Below are 16,583 nucleotides of genomic sequence, written 5' to 3' on the forward strand. Positions count from 1 at the left end.
AGTTGGACACAATAGCTTTATTTTATTGTTTATTTTTATGTGGTGCTGAGGATCAACCCCAGCACCTTACACATGCTAGGCAAGCACTCTACTGCTGAGCCACAATCCCATCCCATAATTTGAAAATTTGACAGAAATAAAATTCTAACTCTCAGAGATTTCACAGATTGAATTCTTTCATTTATTTAAAGAAAAAGTGATACAAATATTCACACGTTAAGGGCTGGGGTTGTGGCTCAGCAGTAGACCACTTGCCTAGCATGTGCGAGGTCCTGGGTTCCATCCTCAGCACTACATAAAAACAAATAAACAAAATTAAGGTAATGTGTACAACTAGAAAACAAATATATTCTTTTAAAAATTCACAAGTTAGAAAATAAAAGGAGAAAAAAATCTCCCAATTAATTTCTTAGGTAGACGTAACCCTGATACCAAAACCAAATGGAACATATCTGATAACAAAAGATCTGATAACAACAACAACAAAAATATATGCACAACTATTTCTCATAAACATTTGTGCAAAAAAAAAAAAAAAAAAAGTCCTCTACAAAAGCAAGCCAGTCATATGTAACAGGAACAATACAACCCCAACAAGTTTATTTTGGGAATGTAAAATTTGCTCAATATTTGAAAATTAAAGAATATAATTTACTTCATTAACAGAACAAGGAATGAAAAATAGATATACAATAATTTCAATAAATTTTTAAAAAGTATTTGACAAAATCGAAACTCATTCCTAATTTTTTTTTTTTTTTGAAAACTAGGAATAGGAGGAAATTTTTCTCACCTGACACAATGTGTCTATGAAGAACAAACAACTGATACATTTAGTAGTGAAATGCTGAATGTTTCCCACCTAACTTCAGGAACAAGGTGAGGATTTCTCTCCATGTTCACTTACTCCAATGCTGGACATCTTAGTCCCCAAAATAAGGAAAAATAAGGACAAGCTGAGAGGAATAAGTGTGGAAATGAAAATGAGAAACTACTTTCATTTGAAAAAAAATCCTAAAAAATCTTTTCAAATTATTATTATTTTGTGATATTGACAGGGTCATAGGATTAAAAGTTAATGAACAAACACCCAAACGTGGTGACAGAGGAAGAGACCCTGCACAGAGAAGAATTGGAAGACTTTAATGTTACCAAATAAGTTATTCTCTTTACATCTGCTAAGTTTCCAGTGTTAGTTGAAAAACTTCTCCCCAAGGCCAATGTTATACAAATACTTTTTAAAATTATCTTGAAATTAGTGTTTAAGTTATTATTATTATTATTATTATTATTATTATTATTATTATTATTTACATTTTGGGCTTACATTCATTTAGATTTTTTTTTTTTTTGGTCTGATGTGTCAGTGCTCCAGCATGATTTCCTTCCAGAAGAGATTTTTTTTTAAAGTTATCATTTCCTCCACTGATTTGATATATCATTAGCTTATTTGTTTATATGCCAATATAATCATATTTTTCAAGTTCAAGGAATAGAATGTTTTATTCAGCTTTGTGTCACTGTGACCAAAATACCTATCAAGAATACCTTAGAGGAAGGAAAGTGCCTGTGCAGCTAAATATAAATGGAATAGTTTGTCATACATTCTTTGCTATCTGACTCCTTTTGTGCACCATAATATTTCTGAGATTCTTTTATGTTATTACTCATATCAGTAGTTTATGTTTTTATTGCAGAGTTTTATTCCATTTCAAGGATTATGATAACTTGTTTTATCCAGGCACTTGTTCATGGAAATTTTGATTGCTTCCATTTGGGAACTACTCTGAGCATAGCTGTTCTGAAGTTCATGGGAACATGTACTTTTCTAGTTTTATGCGTTTATGTCTGTTTACAGCATTGACAGGTCACATGATTAGTGTATGCTCATCTTCATAAGCAGCCACCAAATTGTTTTTCAAAGTGATAGTAACATGTATCCCTCTCAACAACGGAGGATGGAGCTGCAGTTGTTCTAAATCCCTGCCAACATTTGGCATTGTCATTTGAATTTTAGACATTGTGATGGATGTGAGTTGGTCTTCATTTTTGTTTTCCTGATGAGTTGTGCTCTTGAGCAAATTTTCAGGTGTTCATTGATGTTTACATTCCCTTCTTTGTGTAGTATCTGTTGAAATATTTGATCCTTCTTTAAGTTGCTTGTCTTACTATTGCCAAATTTGAAGATTTCCAATGACCATAAATCTTGTCAGATACTTGAATACTGTTAATCTAATAATAATAAAATTTATTTTATTATTATTAATATTGTAAATATTATATGTGACTTATCATTTTCTTTTTCTTGATGGAAAATTTCAAACAGCAGAAGTTTAAGATTCAAATAATGTTTAATTTATCTCTTTTTTACATTAATAGTTTGTCTTCTTTATCTCAAATATAAGAAATCATTGCCAATATAAAAATTCAAGGCCAGAAATTTTTTTCATCTTAGTTTTCTTCTCCAAGGTTAGAGTAGCTTTTATTTCTAATGCAAAAACAATGAATTAGCACACTGAGAGACCAAGCTGGAATCTTTCTCTAAATAGAGCACAAGGGGTAGCAGCATCTATAACAAGAAGATAAAGAAGTATAAAAGGGAAGCTAAGGTAAATGAGTCCCAATCTGACTTCTAGAACAAAAAATAAAAATAAAAAAAAAGACATATTGGGCGAGCACAGATAAAATAACATAAACATAAGAAAAATGTCCTGGCTTGTCTTCAGATACAAAGACATATAAAACATTAAAGAAAAGTTTAAATCACACATACATGTGTGTACACACACACACACACACACACAAAGGCATACCCCAATGGAAATTTATCATTTTAAAGTGTTCCATAACCAGAGTAAAAAGAGAAAGTGCAGATTCTTCACAAAATTACAGACGACTTCACAATAGTAGTACATAATGAAAAATACAAAGTAAGATCTTATTATAAAATTACTAATAATATAACTGTGGACTTGATAGCAAATTTTTAAAAGAGGTGCATAAAATAGAAGCATGAGGTAAAGTATGTTATTACTAATCTCTTAAAAAAGTTTCACATGATGCCAACAAAAATTGCAAGATGTTGGAGAAAATGGTAACAAATCATTGTGTAGGAAAACTGTGTTACCCAAGGCAATTTTTACTGCCCCAGAAAGCATTTCAAACCCATGTTAAAGGGAAATATGAACTGGCCAAGGCTCCAACTGTTCTTTTCACCATGTGTCAAAATGAGAAATCACCAACTGGCACATTTCACTGTTGCTGTTTATTTATATTACTATTTTCATGGCTGGTCCCTAAGATCTGAGTTGGCAGAGGCAGAGGCTCTATTTTTACATACCAACATCCCTAAATTATAGAAAAAAGTATATTTTCTCTTATACTTAATCCAGAATGACTTTTGTTCATCAAAATGTGTGTGGATATTTGATCCTCTAACAGTCAATCAGTTCTCTAGTGGATACCCTCTGGGAGCCCTGTAATTCAATTCTATGCTGATACTTCCTAGAGAATAGGGTTAAATTCCACAGTTTGAGGGTGAATCTTATGAGGCTGTGCTCCACTTTGGATTCCAACAGCAAGCATAGGCTGTGACCTGTGCTAATGCATGTGGGGTGTGTGTGTGTGTGTGTGTGTGTGTGTATTTATATGTATATTTATATTTTATCATATAAACATTTTATTTTATAAATCTATCTATTATATGTATAGGTGGTAGGCTATAAATTGGGGTTCCTAATCCCCTCCTTACTTTTGGTTAATTTGCTAGAGCAGCTCACAGAACTCAGGGAAACACTTGTGTTTGCAAATTTATTGGTCTATCAACAAAAGATATTACAGAATAGATTGACATGAAGCCAGATGAAAGAGAGCACAGGTAAGGGAGAAGAGGGGCAGAGCTTCCTTGCCCTCTCCAGGAATGCCACTCTCCAGGAACCTCCCCATGTTCCACTACCTGAAAGTTCATTCAAATCATGCTAATTGCATTTTTAAGAGTAAAACTGAAAATACTTTAGATGAAAGTATGTAGTGTGTCAATGTCTAGGTCAATCCTGACCTGCCTGGTCATATTCCTGGAAAGCAATAAAATGTTCTGTGCTGGGGCAGAGTATTATGAGTCCTTGACAGCCTGTGGATTTCCAGATTTGGGCATGTGGGGAGTGGTGCTTCTTGTAGTAGACTTGATCTGTGTTGGGGATGAGTTGAAGTCAGAGCTCTGAATTAACAGTCAGCCTGAGAAGGGCAACTGCCAAGGCATTTGCAATAAGAAAAAAAACTGCCACTGTTCTATTGACTGTGTCCTCCTTTCTATGGGGAGCAGGCAATTTTAGGAAGTGTCCACAGTGGACCTTCAGGAGAGATGAGAGGACCTGTCCAAGAAAGAGCATGTGCCCTTCATTCTTTTATTGGTTTCTTTCTCTTGCTGTTGTCTCCAATCTTCCAATTTCAGGGTAAGGATAGGAAAATATCTTCAATATACAAAGATCAGAAAACCAAAAAAGATGTCCCATGCTGAAATTTAAAAAGACACCCAAGGTGAAAGTAAAACCAAATCAAAGAGATGTAAAAATATAAAAGCTACCCCTATGTATTCTGTAACATCAGGTTCTATTCTAAACAGTGCATCTTTAGGATACTTCCCTTTGCTCTACTCGACGTCTTGACAATATCAGTGACTGCTATTTTCTTTAGGCAAAGAATAGTGTAATCTACTTAGAAAATATAGAAATAATATATAATTATTATATATATAATAGTATTCTAAATAAACCATTTTGTGACAGTCACTATCAAGAGTATCACTCTATACTGACTAGACTAAAAACAATTGTCCTTTGGGGCTGGGTCATGACTCTGTGGTGGAGAGGTTATCTGACATGTGTGAGGCCCTGATTTGATCCTCAGCAACACATAAAAATAAATAAATAAAATAAAGTTATTGTGTCCATCAACAACTAAACGGCTGTTTAAAAAGAGGAAGAAATACAATTATCTCTCATGAAACCTTATTTTAGGGGGTACTCCTATAAATTGGTAGTCCACCAAAGGTTTTGATTGTGTGCTTTTAATTCTCATTCACTTTTGTATATCAATTCTTTTAAATATGATTTTCTCTTACATTTTCATTAGTAAGTAAATTTGCTTTTCCTTAGAATCTTTGTCAATCTGATTTTTAAAAATCAGCTTTCTTGGGGCTGGGGTTGTGGCTCAGCAGTAGAGCACTTGCCTCACATGTGTGAGGCCCTGGGTTCGATCCTCAGCACCACATATAAATAAATAAATAAATTTAACAGTATTGTTTCCAACTATATCTAAAAAATAAAGATTAAAAAAAATTAAAAATCAGATTGTCTTGTTCTAAAATTGAAAAAAAAATCATGTTGATATTCCTTTTGAAATTATAGTCTTTTATGAATCTTTAAGGCAGAAGAAAAAATTTAATGATATTGAGTCTTTCTAAGAAAAATCAATTCAAGTCTCTTTTTGTGCATAACTTAGTATGTTAAATTATCCTTCCAATAGATTTTGCACATCTCTCTTATATTTTTTCTCTAATTATTTGGTTTGTTGTTGCTATTATGAATGGATCCTTTCTTCCTTCACATCTTGTGGTAGTTGCTGTATATGTAGCAGTAGTGATAATAATAGAAAAATGTACTGAATATTAACCATGTGCAAGTCAATTGTTATAGTATGGACCTAGAAATGTCCCCTAAAGAACTCAAGTGTTAAACAAAACAACCATGTTCAGAAGTGAAACAGTTGGATTATAAGAGCTGGATTGATCCATTTGATGAATTAAAAATTTGAATGAACTATTGGTTTGTAACTGTAAGCAGGTGAGTCATGATGGGAGGAAGAAGGTCAGAGGGAGCGTGACCTTGGGCTCTATATGTCCTGGTCCCTTCCCCTCTCTCTCTGCTTCTTAGCTCCCATGTGCTGAGCAGCTTTCCTCCATCATATCCTTCCCCCATAATATTTCTGCCTTGGAGCCAGCCAATGGTAGTCTAAACACTCTGAAATTGTGAAACAAAATCAATCTCTCCTCTAAAAGTTGTTCTTGTCAGGTATTTTTCATCAAAGCTCATTAACATAGCAATGGCATGTTTTTAGGTCAGTTAACTCAATCTTTACAAATAAGGCATCAGCCAGGTCTTATATGCAGAGAGTAGAATTCACTCCTGTAATTATATAATTAATTACATATAATTATGTAATTAATTATATAATAAAATGCAATTATATTACATTAAGGGATATATTCAAGATATTTCCATAATTTATAAAATTTCCAGGAAGGACAGAGACCTCTGTTTGGATTCTGCACATCTAGAAAAAAATGGAGCCAGGAGGAAGGTCCAAACACAGCACAGAAGTATTCCAATGGACACTGTCCCCCCAACTTGTGCCACTTAACACCTTGCTGCCAGGAACCCAACTTCAAGGGATCCTACCTCCTGGATGCACAGAGCAGTTCCACTGGACACTCACTGTCTTCAAAAGAACACAGTTACCTACATGCCACTCCTACCCCGAATTGCCCATATGCACTGTAGGTTTGTCTCACATGAATTCATCTCATTGAAGAATCAATGCCAATTGGAACTCTTACTTCAGATGAGACTGGGAAACTGCACTTGTCTTTGCAGTAGTAGAAGGCATGATAAATGGAGAAAAAGATATCTGCCATAGTAGACATTAGACTCATTATGTACTCTTGAAACAAATTTATATATTGTTCAGTCCCACACGAGGATCTTGCATCCCTTGCTGGCAGCACCTTGGTTTTAGGGGTTAGGTTTGTGGCTCCGAGTGCTGGGGGAGGTAGTGCTGAGGCTGAGAAGGTCAAGCAGTCGGCTGAGGGCCGAGTGCACACCCAGGAAGATAGGGAAGCTGAAGACAAATTTTGAGGTAAGGGTGGAGATGGGCTTGCAGCTCCCCTAAAGGGCCTGAAGGGCTGGCGGGCCTGGAGGGGCAGGATGTGGCCAGTACCTGGGACAGCTGCTCCATGCAGCTCAAGGCCTTCTCCAGCCTCAGCTGCTCCTTTGTCATCTGCTAAGCCAAGCAGATGGTAGCAGAGCACACAAAGCCTTTTTAGCAGTGCACCATCCCTGGACAAGGGCAGTCCTTCACTGCACAGTCCTACTCCATGGCTTCCATGAACCAGGAGCCCATGACGGACTTGTGGTTGTCTTCCACCAGATGTGTTTGTACTGGTAGCATCCTTCCATGTGGTTTGGGCATTTGGAGGAGACATTCAACAGGGCTGTGATCCCTAAGGCGTTCAGCATGTCTATCCAGGCAGCGTGGAAGGCACCATGGAAGTAGAGGAACCAAAGAATCTCCAAGGGACCCCTCCGCCTGGATGCACAGAGCAGTTCCACTGGAACTGCAGCCCAGGTGACAGGACTCAGTGGCACTGGTGGGATGTCTGCCGGGTTGTTGGTTTTGGAACAGAATTCTGTGTAAGCAGAGGAAAACTTCTCACAGCCACGTTTGAGAATATAGATGTCTGCTCACTGAGGCTTAGAATGGAGTGCATGCACTACTAGGGTCATGGTGCAATCCTCTCTGAGCCCTTGGCATGCGAGCTCCACTCAAAGTAGAGGATGACAGCCAAGTAGAGGATAGAGCACAAGAGGGCGCACTTCCTCTTGGGCGTGCAGGATGGACTCCAGACTCATGGAGCCTTTGTTCCTCCTATTGTCCTGGGTGTTGTATCAAAGGAGGTGGACCGAACCTCCAATACGAAAGGTATGCAAAAAATAGAGTAGCAAGCATTTGCTGATGCTCCCCAGCCCCAGGGTTGGGGGCTGCCCCTGCTGTCAGCCCAGCTGCCGCCACTCACTGCACCATCCACCCCGTCCCTCAACCCATCGCAACCACCAGCTCCCAACCTCTGCCTTGGTGGTTCTCACTTAGCTTCATCAGCCTTTTGAGCACATTGCCATCCATCACCATGGAGTGTAGGAACTGGGGCGATCAATAGTCACCCAGGCCAGCCAGGCAACAGGAATGGGCGAACAAGGGTTAAGAGAAGGAGCCTTCAGAAGTGACCACCAACTTGGTTCCCCGAGGCTTGGGCGGCCAGACCCCTATTGGGTCACCTTCCTCCTTCATGTTCAGGTTACATAGCAGTCCTAGCAGCCTCAGGTGCCTTGCATGATCTTGCACTCACTAGGGGGTGGCAGCGGAAGTGAGTGTGTTGAAGGGAGAGTAGAGCTGGCTCCTTCCTGTTGTTGCCTCAAACGTGTTTTGCTGCTCCTGCACCTTGGGCTGCAGACAGCTCATTGCTGCTCTTCCCCTTGCATCCGCCAGAGCTCTGGGCACTGCATCCACTTTTTCTTGGAGGAAGTTTAATAATTGGTTTGGCAAGATGCTTGTCATCTATGTTGTCATTGAGATAATTGTTTTTCATATCATACAGCATTACAAGAGTATACATAGTACTAAGTTATTGTAACATCATAGGATCAATTCAGATAACTTTTGTATTTGGTATTGCTCATTGTGCTTTTCTATCTTACTTGTTCTTGTCCTCATAAAGTTTAGTGAACTTTTTGAGAAATTCTTTTCTGTTTTCTTGTTTTTCTTTATGGTGTCATCATTTTCTCCTGTCTTTATTTTACTTGGAAAAAGATAATAAGGGTAGGCCCTTATTATCTTTTTCCATCCACTTTGTTCTAATTTCTTCCTTCTTGTTTTGTTTTTGTTTTGTTTTTGTAACTACTCAAGGTGGATGATCAGAGACAACATTTATTTTATCCATCCATATATCTTTTTCTCATGTAAGCAAGTTGAAGTAGAAGCAGTACTTTAAGAACTTCTTAAGATGCATCCTGTTGCTGTTGATTGGTTCAATGTCAGTTATCTTCTGCTCAAAATTATTTCCAAATTTCCTTGTAAGTTTTATCTTTACCCCATATGTATATTTTATTAAAATGCTTTGCTTCATTTCAAAACTTTTGGTGATTTTTCACAAGGTTTACTTTGTTGACTCATCATTTAGTTCTGTTATCAAATCATCTACTCTGAACAACATCCATAAGAAAATTTTGAGACTCTCTTTTTGCTTGTATTAGATCACTTGTCAACACAGTGACAAAATACCTGAGATAAACAATTGAAAAGAAGGGAAGATGCATTTAAGATTTCCAGGAATTAAGGAAAAAGTGGGAATGTCCAAGAGTGCTGCCTGTACATGGGTCCACTGCCCAGAAACCCCAGCCCCTTTATGCTTTTCTTTCAACCCACTGTTCAGCCATGCAGCTCCCAGGGAAGCAGAGCACCCATGCAAGGGCACCAATGGCTTTTCTGAAAACAGTAAGCCTCACCCAATCATGGGGCTTTGAGACAGGCAGACAGGACAAACCATGCCAACACAGGTTAACAGTTCATGGAAGCATATGTAGTGAACCTGGGCCTGTTATTCTGGGTGAGAAAGAGCATTATGACTTGATGGTGACATTGAGGCTTGAAGTCATTCATGGGTGAACAGAGATGTTTTTTGCCACATAGCCTCTTCAAGGGCTTTAAAAATGTCCTCCTTTCTAGCCAAGTTTGAAAGGACCTCTAATCTGGCACTCAATGACAGCACTGTTCAACAACACTGCAAATGAAGTAACTTTTTCCTTCCCTGCTCCCCCAGCCTTTCCCAAAGAAGTACATCATTCTTTCTCCAAAACCATTGCTCCTTCTGGAATGGCTCCTTAAAATGGCTTTAGTCCAGGTCAGGCTTCAACATGGCTCCCCAGATGCTCTTCACAGGAGCTGTCACCAGGCAAGGACTCTGTCCCACCCCCAACTCTCTTGCACTTCTAGAATTCAAGGAGACCTGAACAGTGGAGTCCCCATTTCAATCAAAAGAGGGCCTTTGAAAAGAGTCTCCTAACAGGAGTTTAATTATGCAAAATTATATTAGTATACTTCCAGTAATCTGCCTAAAATTAAAAACTATAATATATGCAAGAGAGAGAAGATGGTGCTTCCAAGTACAAAGGATTCATTTCAGGTCTATGCCTAAGTAATTGCTTTCCTCCATGATCTTGCCAGATTATTCACTAAAGAAAAATCTGAATTGTACCAGAGTTTCCAGGAGCACCTTATGAAATGTGGCCTGTGTCACAGAGAGTAGGCCTAGAAGAAAAATGCTCCAAAGACCAAACCACACATCAGAGGAAAAAAAAAAAAAAAGTTCTATGGTTGTGGTCAATGTGCCCAGGATCCAGCAGCACAAATAACTAAGAAATAGTCCTTTCCCTTCCTTTCTCTTCCACCCCATCCTGCCTCTCAGTGACAACAAAGTCAAGATCTTCAGGTGACCTGCACACATCTTCAAGACACCATTCAGCTCCTGGCCACTTGCACATCTGCCTGCTATGGTGCTGCACTCTTTGTGATCCCACGTTGGTATATGGTACATCCACTGGCCCTGGACTCCATGTACATTTATTATTAGAAATAAATTATTATTAGTGCTTCTCAAGTTGCATGATCAGTGTCAACACTGATTTTATCCCTGTGTCTTTTTCTAATGTAAGCAGGTGGAATTATGAACTGCTTCATCAGCCTCCTATTGCTTTGATCTGTTGAATCTTTGTTATCTGTCAGCTCAAAAGCATTTCCAATTTTCCTTGTAATGTTTTTCTTTACCCCATATATATTTTTTATAAAAAGTCTTTGCTTTATTTGAAACTTCTGATGATCTTTCACTTATTTTTTATTGTTGACTCTTAATTTAATTCTATGTTCAAATCATCTATTCTCAATAAATCCTTGAGGAAATTTTGAGACTTGCTTTATGATTGCATTTGTTATCTTGCCTTCACTGCTTCAAAATACCTGAGATAAACTTTTTTTCCCTTGTACTTTTTCTCTTTTCTATTATTATATATTAAACATATATGTTTCCAACTGTATATATGGCAGTGGATTTCCTTTAGTTATTGTCATCATTTCTCCATATAATGTCCTTTTTTACTAGGTCCGTGTTCATTTTTCAAATATATTTTATATGTATTTTCACATGCATATTTTTTGAATATTCATGTTTCTTTTATATATATACTCATACCCTAACTTTAACCTTTACCCTACACAATATTTAATACTAATCCTAAATTTACCCCATTCAAAAGCATATATAGTAATATGAATATTCTTACATACATATTCAAATATCCAATTGATAATTGTATACATAAGTATTTATATATGTTCACATATAATTTATCTGTACATTTGGAAATTAATAAATGTGTATTTATACATCTCACACCTTTTCCTATCTCAAAACATATATTTCTATGTATTTTAATGCACATTTTTACATGTACATTCTTATAATTACTTGTTTTTCAATATACCTATTCATTGCCTAATGTTTATGTGTAATTTGACTTGCATTCATGTCATTGGTATATTTGCATATATACATTTTTATATACATATATATACATATATCTGCTTTCACAAATTAAAAATGTGTCTTCCTAAATCTCACATTTAACCCTTCAGAATTTCAAAACATCAAAATTGCACATGTGCATTCTTAAAATATTATTTTTCAATATACTTATTCATTCCCTAACCCTAACTATATACAAAATTTAGTACTAACCATAGTTTTACCCCTATAACTACCCTACTTTCAGATAAAAGCATATATACTTATATGAATACTCATATGTATTTATATTTACATACACATTTATCACTTATATTTGCAGAAGTGTTATTATATATACATATATAAAATTTATCTTTGCATTTGCATATTAAAAATTTGTATTTATATTTCATATTAACCCTTCCCTATTTCAAAACATATATTTATGTTAATTTTATGCAAATGTTACCATGCACATTCTTAGGTGTATTCATTTTTCCAACAAGTATATTTATTCCCTAAAGATAAACGTAAATGTAAACCAAAATTTGAAAGTGATAATAACCCTATATTTACTTGTATACTTAAATCTACCTTTAAATAAATGCATATATAATAATTTTAATATTCATTTGTAAATAATTATGTATACAGGTATCAATGTTATATTAGAATATGTATCAGTATATATTCATATATATAATAAATCTGTGCAGTCCTATTTTTAAAAATCTGTATTCATATGTTGTTGGGGTTTGAGTGTGCAGAGTTTAGCTCCCTCAGGCCTGACATTTTGCAAGAGCTGTGGTTGTGATTTAGGTCAGCTGAGGCAAACCTCAGTTAGGAGGAGGAAAAGTTCTCTTCCCCTTATCGCAAGTCACAAGTTCTGCATGGTTTGGCCAAGAGGAAGAAGCTTCCTGCATACTTATCCTGGGAACAGTACATTCTAAAGAAACAAATGCATCCTCGGGGGATTAGATAATGTCTACAAAGAACTTTAAGAGGGTACTTATCAAATAAACAGGAACGATCTGAATTTAGCTCTGTGTATCCGCTGAGGCATGATATTTGGGCAATGTGGGTAACGTGATATTGAAGAATTGCTTGCTTTGTTAGAAGAAGTAGATAAAAGGAACTTGCAAATAAACCTCAGCATGCAGTTGCAATTGCTGCCTTTGCTCTGCATCCCCTGTGTCCTGGTTATTTCGCGACCCTTACCCAGGGACCCGAACGCTCTAGAGTTCACAATATGTGTTATGTTAAAACTTTTCTTAGTTCAGGGCTGGGGCTGGGGCTCAGTGGTAGTGCAATTTACTGGCATGTGTGAGTAACTGGGTTTGATTCTCATCACTGCATATAAATAAATAAAATAAAGGTCTATCAACAACTAAATTTTTTTAAATAATAAATAAAAAATAAAACCTTCCCTAGTTCAAAACATATATATTTATTTATATTTTCATACTTATATTCATGAGTTATTCTAATGAGTATTCTTGGTTTTTCATATGCATTTCTTTTACTAACCCTAACCATTACCCTGCACAAAATTTAACACTAAACCTAAATATAACCTTATACCTGAATCTACATTAGTATAGAAGCATACATAAAATTGTGAATATACATGTGTAATGAGACATATATATTCAATTATCAAAAATATATTTGCATATATAATATATGCATATTTATTTGTGTATTCACAAATTTAAAAAGTGTATGTATACATCTCACGTTAAACTCTTTTCTATTTCAAAAAATATATTTTTATATACTTTCACATGTACATTCTTAGAAATATTCATGTTTTTTGATATACATATTCATTCCATAGCCATATTGCTAACTCTTGCCATAATTTAATACTAATCCTATGCATACCACTTTGAGTAAATCTAATTTTACATAAAAGCCTATGTACTTACATAAATGTTTTGTGTATTTTGATACATATATTCAATTATCAATGGCATATTCACATATTTTTGTATTAATATATATTTTCTATTTCTGCATTTGCAAAATAAGAAATGTATATTCATACAACTCACATTAAACCTTTCACTGTTTTAAAGCATATGTGTTTATATATATTTTCATAGATATTTTCACAAGTATATGCTCATTAATATTCATGTTTTCTGAAAAACTTATTCATTCCCAAACATCAACCCTAACCCAAGCCATAATTTAATACTAACTCTCACAACACCCTTATACCTAAACCTATTTACATAAATATATGAATGTGTATGTGTATTTCAACTTAGATATTCAATTACAAATGGTATATTCACATATATATTCTTGGTTATGCATATATAAAATTTATCTCTACAATTGCAATTTTAAAATGTGTATTTATAAGACTCACTTCCCTATTTCAAACATATACCAGGGGCATAGTGACACACACCTGTAATCCCAGTGGCTCTGGAGTCTCAGGATGATCTGGAGTTCAAAACCAGCCTCAGCAAAGCAAGGCAATAAGCAACTCAGTAAGACTCTCTGAATAAAAATTGACATAGTGCTAGGGATGTGGCTCAGTGGTCAAGGGTGCCCCTGAGTTCAATCCCTGGTAACACCCCTCCAAAAAAACAAACCCATATATAGGGATATATGTTGCCATACAAATATACGCATGTACATTCTTATGAATATTCATGATTTTCAATATATATATATTAATTCCTAACCCTAATCCTAAAAACAATAGTAATCCTAAATTTAACAATATACCTAAAAATATTAATATAGCATCAAATATAATAATATGAATATTTTTGTTAATTAGACACGTCCATTTCATAAGTATTATTTACATATTAATATACATTTATCTGTGTTTACAATTTTTAAAAAAGTGTATTTATATCTCCTCTTAAATCCTTCTCCATTTGAAAAATGTACACTTACATATATTTTCATGTGTAATTATATTTTTGTTTTTGATTTACATATTCATTCTCTAACTTTAACCCAAGCTATAATTTAATATTAACTCTCAAAATATCTCTATAGTTAATTTTACATGAATGTGTATGTAGTAATATGTTTATGTATATTTTGACTTATATATTCAATTTTCAATGGTATATTTGCATACATATCAATATGTTTTATATAATTTATCTCTGCATTTGCAAATTAAAAATGTGTATTATGATTCAAATTAAACCCTTGCCTATTTCAAAACATATATATTTTCATACACATTTTCACGTGCACATTCTTATGAATATTCATGCTTTTGAGATATACATATTCATTCCCTAGCCCTATGTCTAACCCTACACTATTCCTAAATTTAGTTCTATACATAAAACTACATTAATATAAAGCATATGTAATAATATGAATATTCATGTGTAATTAGACATAAATTTAATATCAATGGATAAAGAGTGTGGCTTAGGAGGCAACTTACATAATGATCAGAAAGCAGAGAGAGAAACTCTTTTCTCCAGATTCAAAATGTATACCTCATACACATGCCTCCAATGAACAACTTCCTCCAGCCACACCCCACCTGCCTTGAGTTTACCACTCAACTAATTCACTGATTAGATCAAGACAATCTTTCAGTCATTTCTCATCTGAACCTTCTTGCACTGTCTCACATATGAGACAGTAATTTTCTTTGCCTTCAACTTCATTGATTGGCATGAGATAGACAACCTTTTGCAAGGCCTCACTGACAAAATGTAGTTCAACTTCATCTATTTGTGCTTATCTTCCTATGTTAGCTCTCAAAATATTTTGTGAGTGCTACTCAAGAAAATATGAAATGGTGATCAGTTCTGCTAACACTGAGTATGTGTTTCACTAATATCAAAGTTCTACCCTGCTGCTCTGTTTCCATGTTTTTCTGCATATATGATAAACTTGAGTCATAGGGTAATATTTTTGAAGCCATTTTACAATGCCAATCAAACCTGGCATTTTTTATATTAATGTTATGCAGGTCAGTCAAGGGGATACCACTATAAGCTATAATTCACATGTGCACAATCTGGGATAATTCTGTGACTATCAACTGGTTGCTGGTAATGAGATGCATCCCAATTTCAGACAAGCTAAAATGTGAAGAGAAGAATACTCTGGCAGACACAAGGCAGAATCACTTCTGATGATTCCTTCTATCTTTCTGAAAGTGACGAGAAATGCAGTATGGTGAGCAGGGACAGCACCCTGGAGAATGTCCTGGAGGAGGCCACCTTCCTGTGCACTGGCTGTGCCAAGGATTTAGGGCTCCTTCAAACACTGGTGCAGTGGGGTCCTCGAGATGAGCAGGTGCAGGGGACCAACTGCAGTGCTTGATGGGCCTTTTTGTTGTCTGCTTTGTGGACACTGTGGTGATCTTAGCAGAGTGCCCCCATAAGACATCAACTGGCAAGGCAACGAGGAGAACATGGCCCTAATCACAGCTGTGCCTGCAGGACACCCCACCATCACCAACTACCTGTTGAACTATTTCTCTGGTCTTGATCTTGAAAGAAGGAACGTGTTCAGCTTCACTGCCATGATGAAAGTCACCATGCAGGGCTAAATGGAGTGTGCCAGAGTCCTGATGCAGGGGCAGATATACATGGAAGGGAGATCCCTCATGAAATATCCCCCCAGAAGTGAGCCACTTACATAGACTGGGTGGAGGCTACATGCAACCCTCTCCCAAACAGTTTGGGGAAAAGTACAGGCTAGAGCTGCTGCTGGCCTGTGAGGAAGTTCTGAAGCCTACAGCCTCCCCAAAATGCTTGCAGAGACTCACTGAGTTTGTGTGGTCCATGCTGACCTAGCACTCCAGCTGGGGCCTGGAGGATGGGAGCATCCTAGACAATATGATCAGGATGAGCATAAGCTTTTACAGTCCAATTGTGGCCATCATCTGCCAAACTGTGAGCTCTGAGGACCTTTCCTGTGGGTGAAAAAGGCAGCAGGCAGTAAGGAAATCCTAGCAGCTGGGGGAACCAGGACACCCTTGCCCAAGAGAGGGATGAGGAGGAAGGCACTGAACAACAATAGCAGACTTCTGAGGCCCAGAGGGCCTCCAGAGAGGAGGTTCCAAGAGTCAGCACCCCATCCCTTTACCTTCCAGGGGCCCAGGGGTCAGCCTCTGCCAGGTGGAAGGCCAGCCTCCTGCCCCTCAAGCTCCTGCATCAGAGGAATGGCCAGGTGTGTGGTCCTCAGAATC

The 16,583-nt window shown here is 36.4% G+C and overlaps 2 pseudogenes; one reads left to right on the forward strand and one right to left on the reverse strand.

Moving 5' to 3' along the window:
• Positions 1–6,788: 6,788 nt before the first annotated feature.
• Positions 6,789–8,446, reverse strand: LOC114082736 (dual specificity protein phosphatase 4 pseudogene; annotated as a pseudogene).
• A 7,116-nt stretch (positions 8,447–15,562) lies between these two features.
• LOC114082735 (ankyrin repeat domain-containing protein 33B pseudogene) lies at positions 15,563–16,317 on the forward strand (annotated as a pseudogene).
• Positions 16,318–16,583: the final 266 nt, after the last annotated feature.

This window comes from Marmota flaviventris, chromosome 10 (assembly GCF_047511675.1).
Source record: "Marmota flaviventris isolate mMarFla1 chromosome 10, mMarFla1.hap1, whole genome shotgun sequence".
NCBI classification, from domain to species: domain Eukaryota; kingdom Metazoa; phylum Chordata; class Mammalia; order Rodentia; family Sciuridae; genus Marmota; species Marmota flaviventris.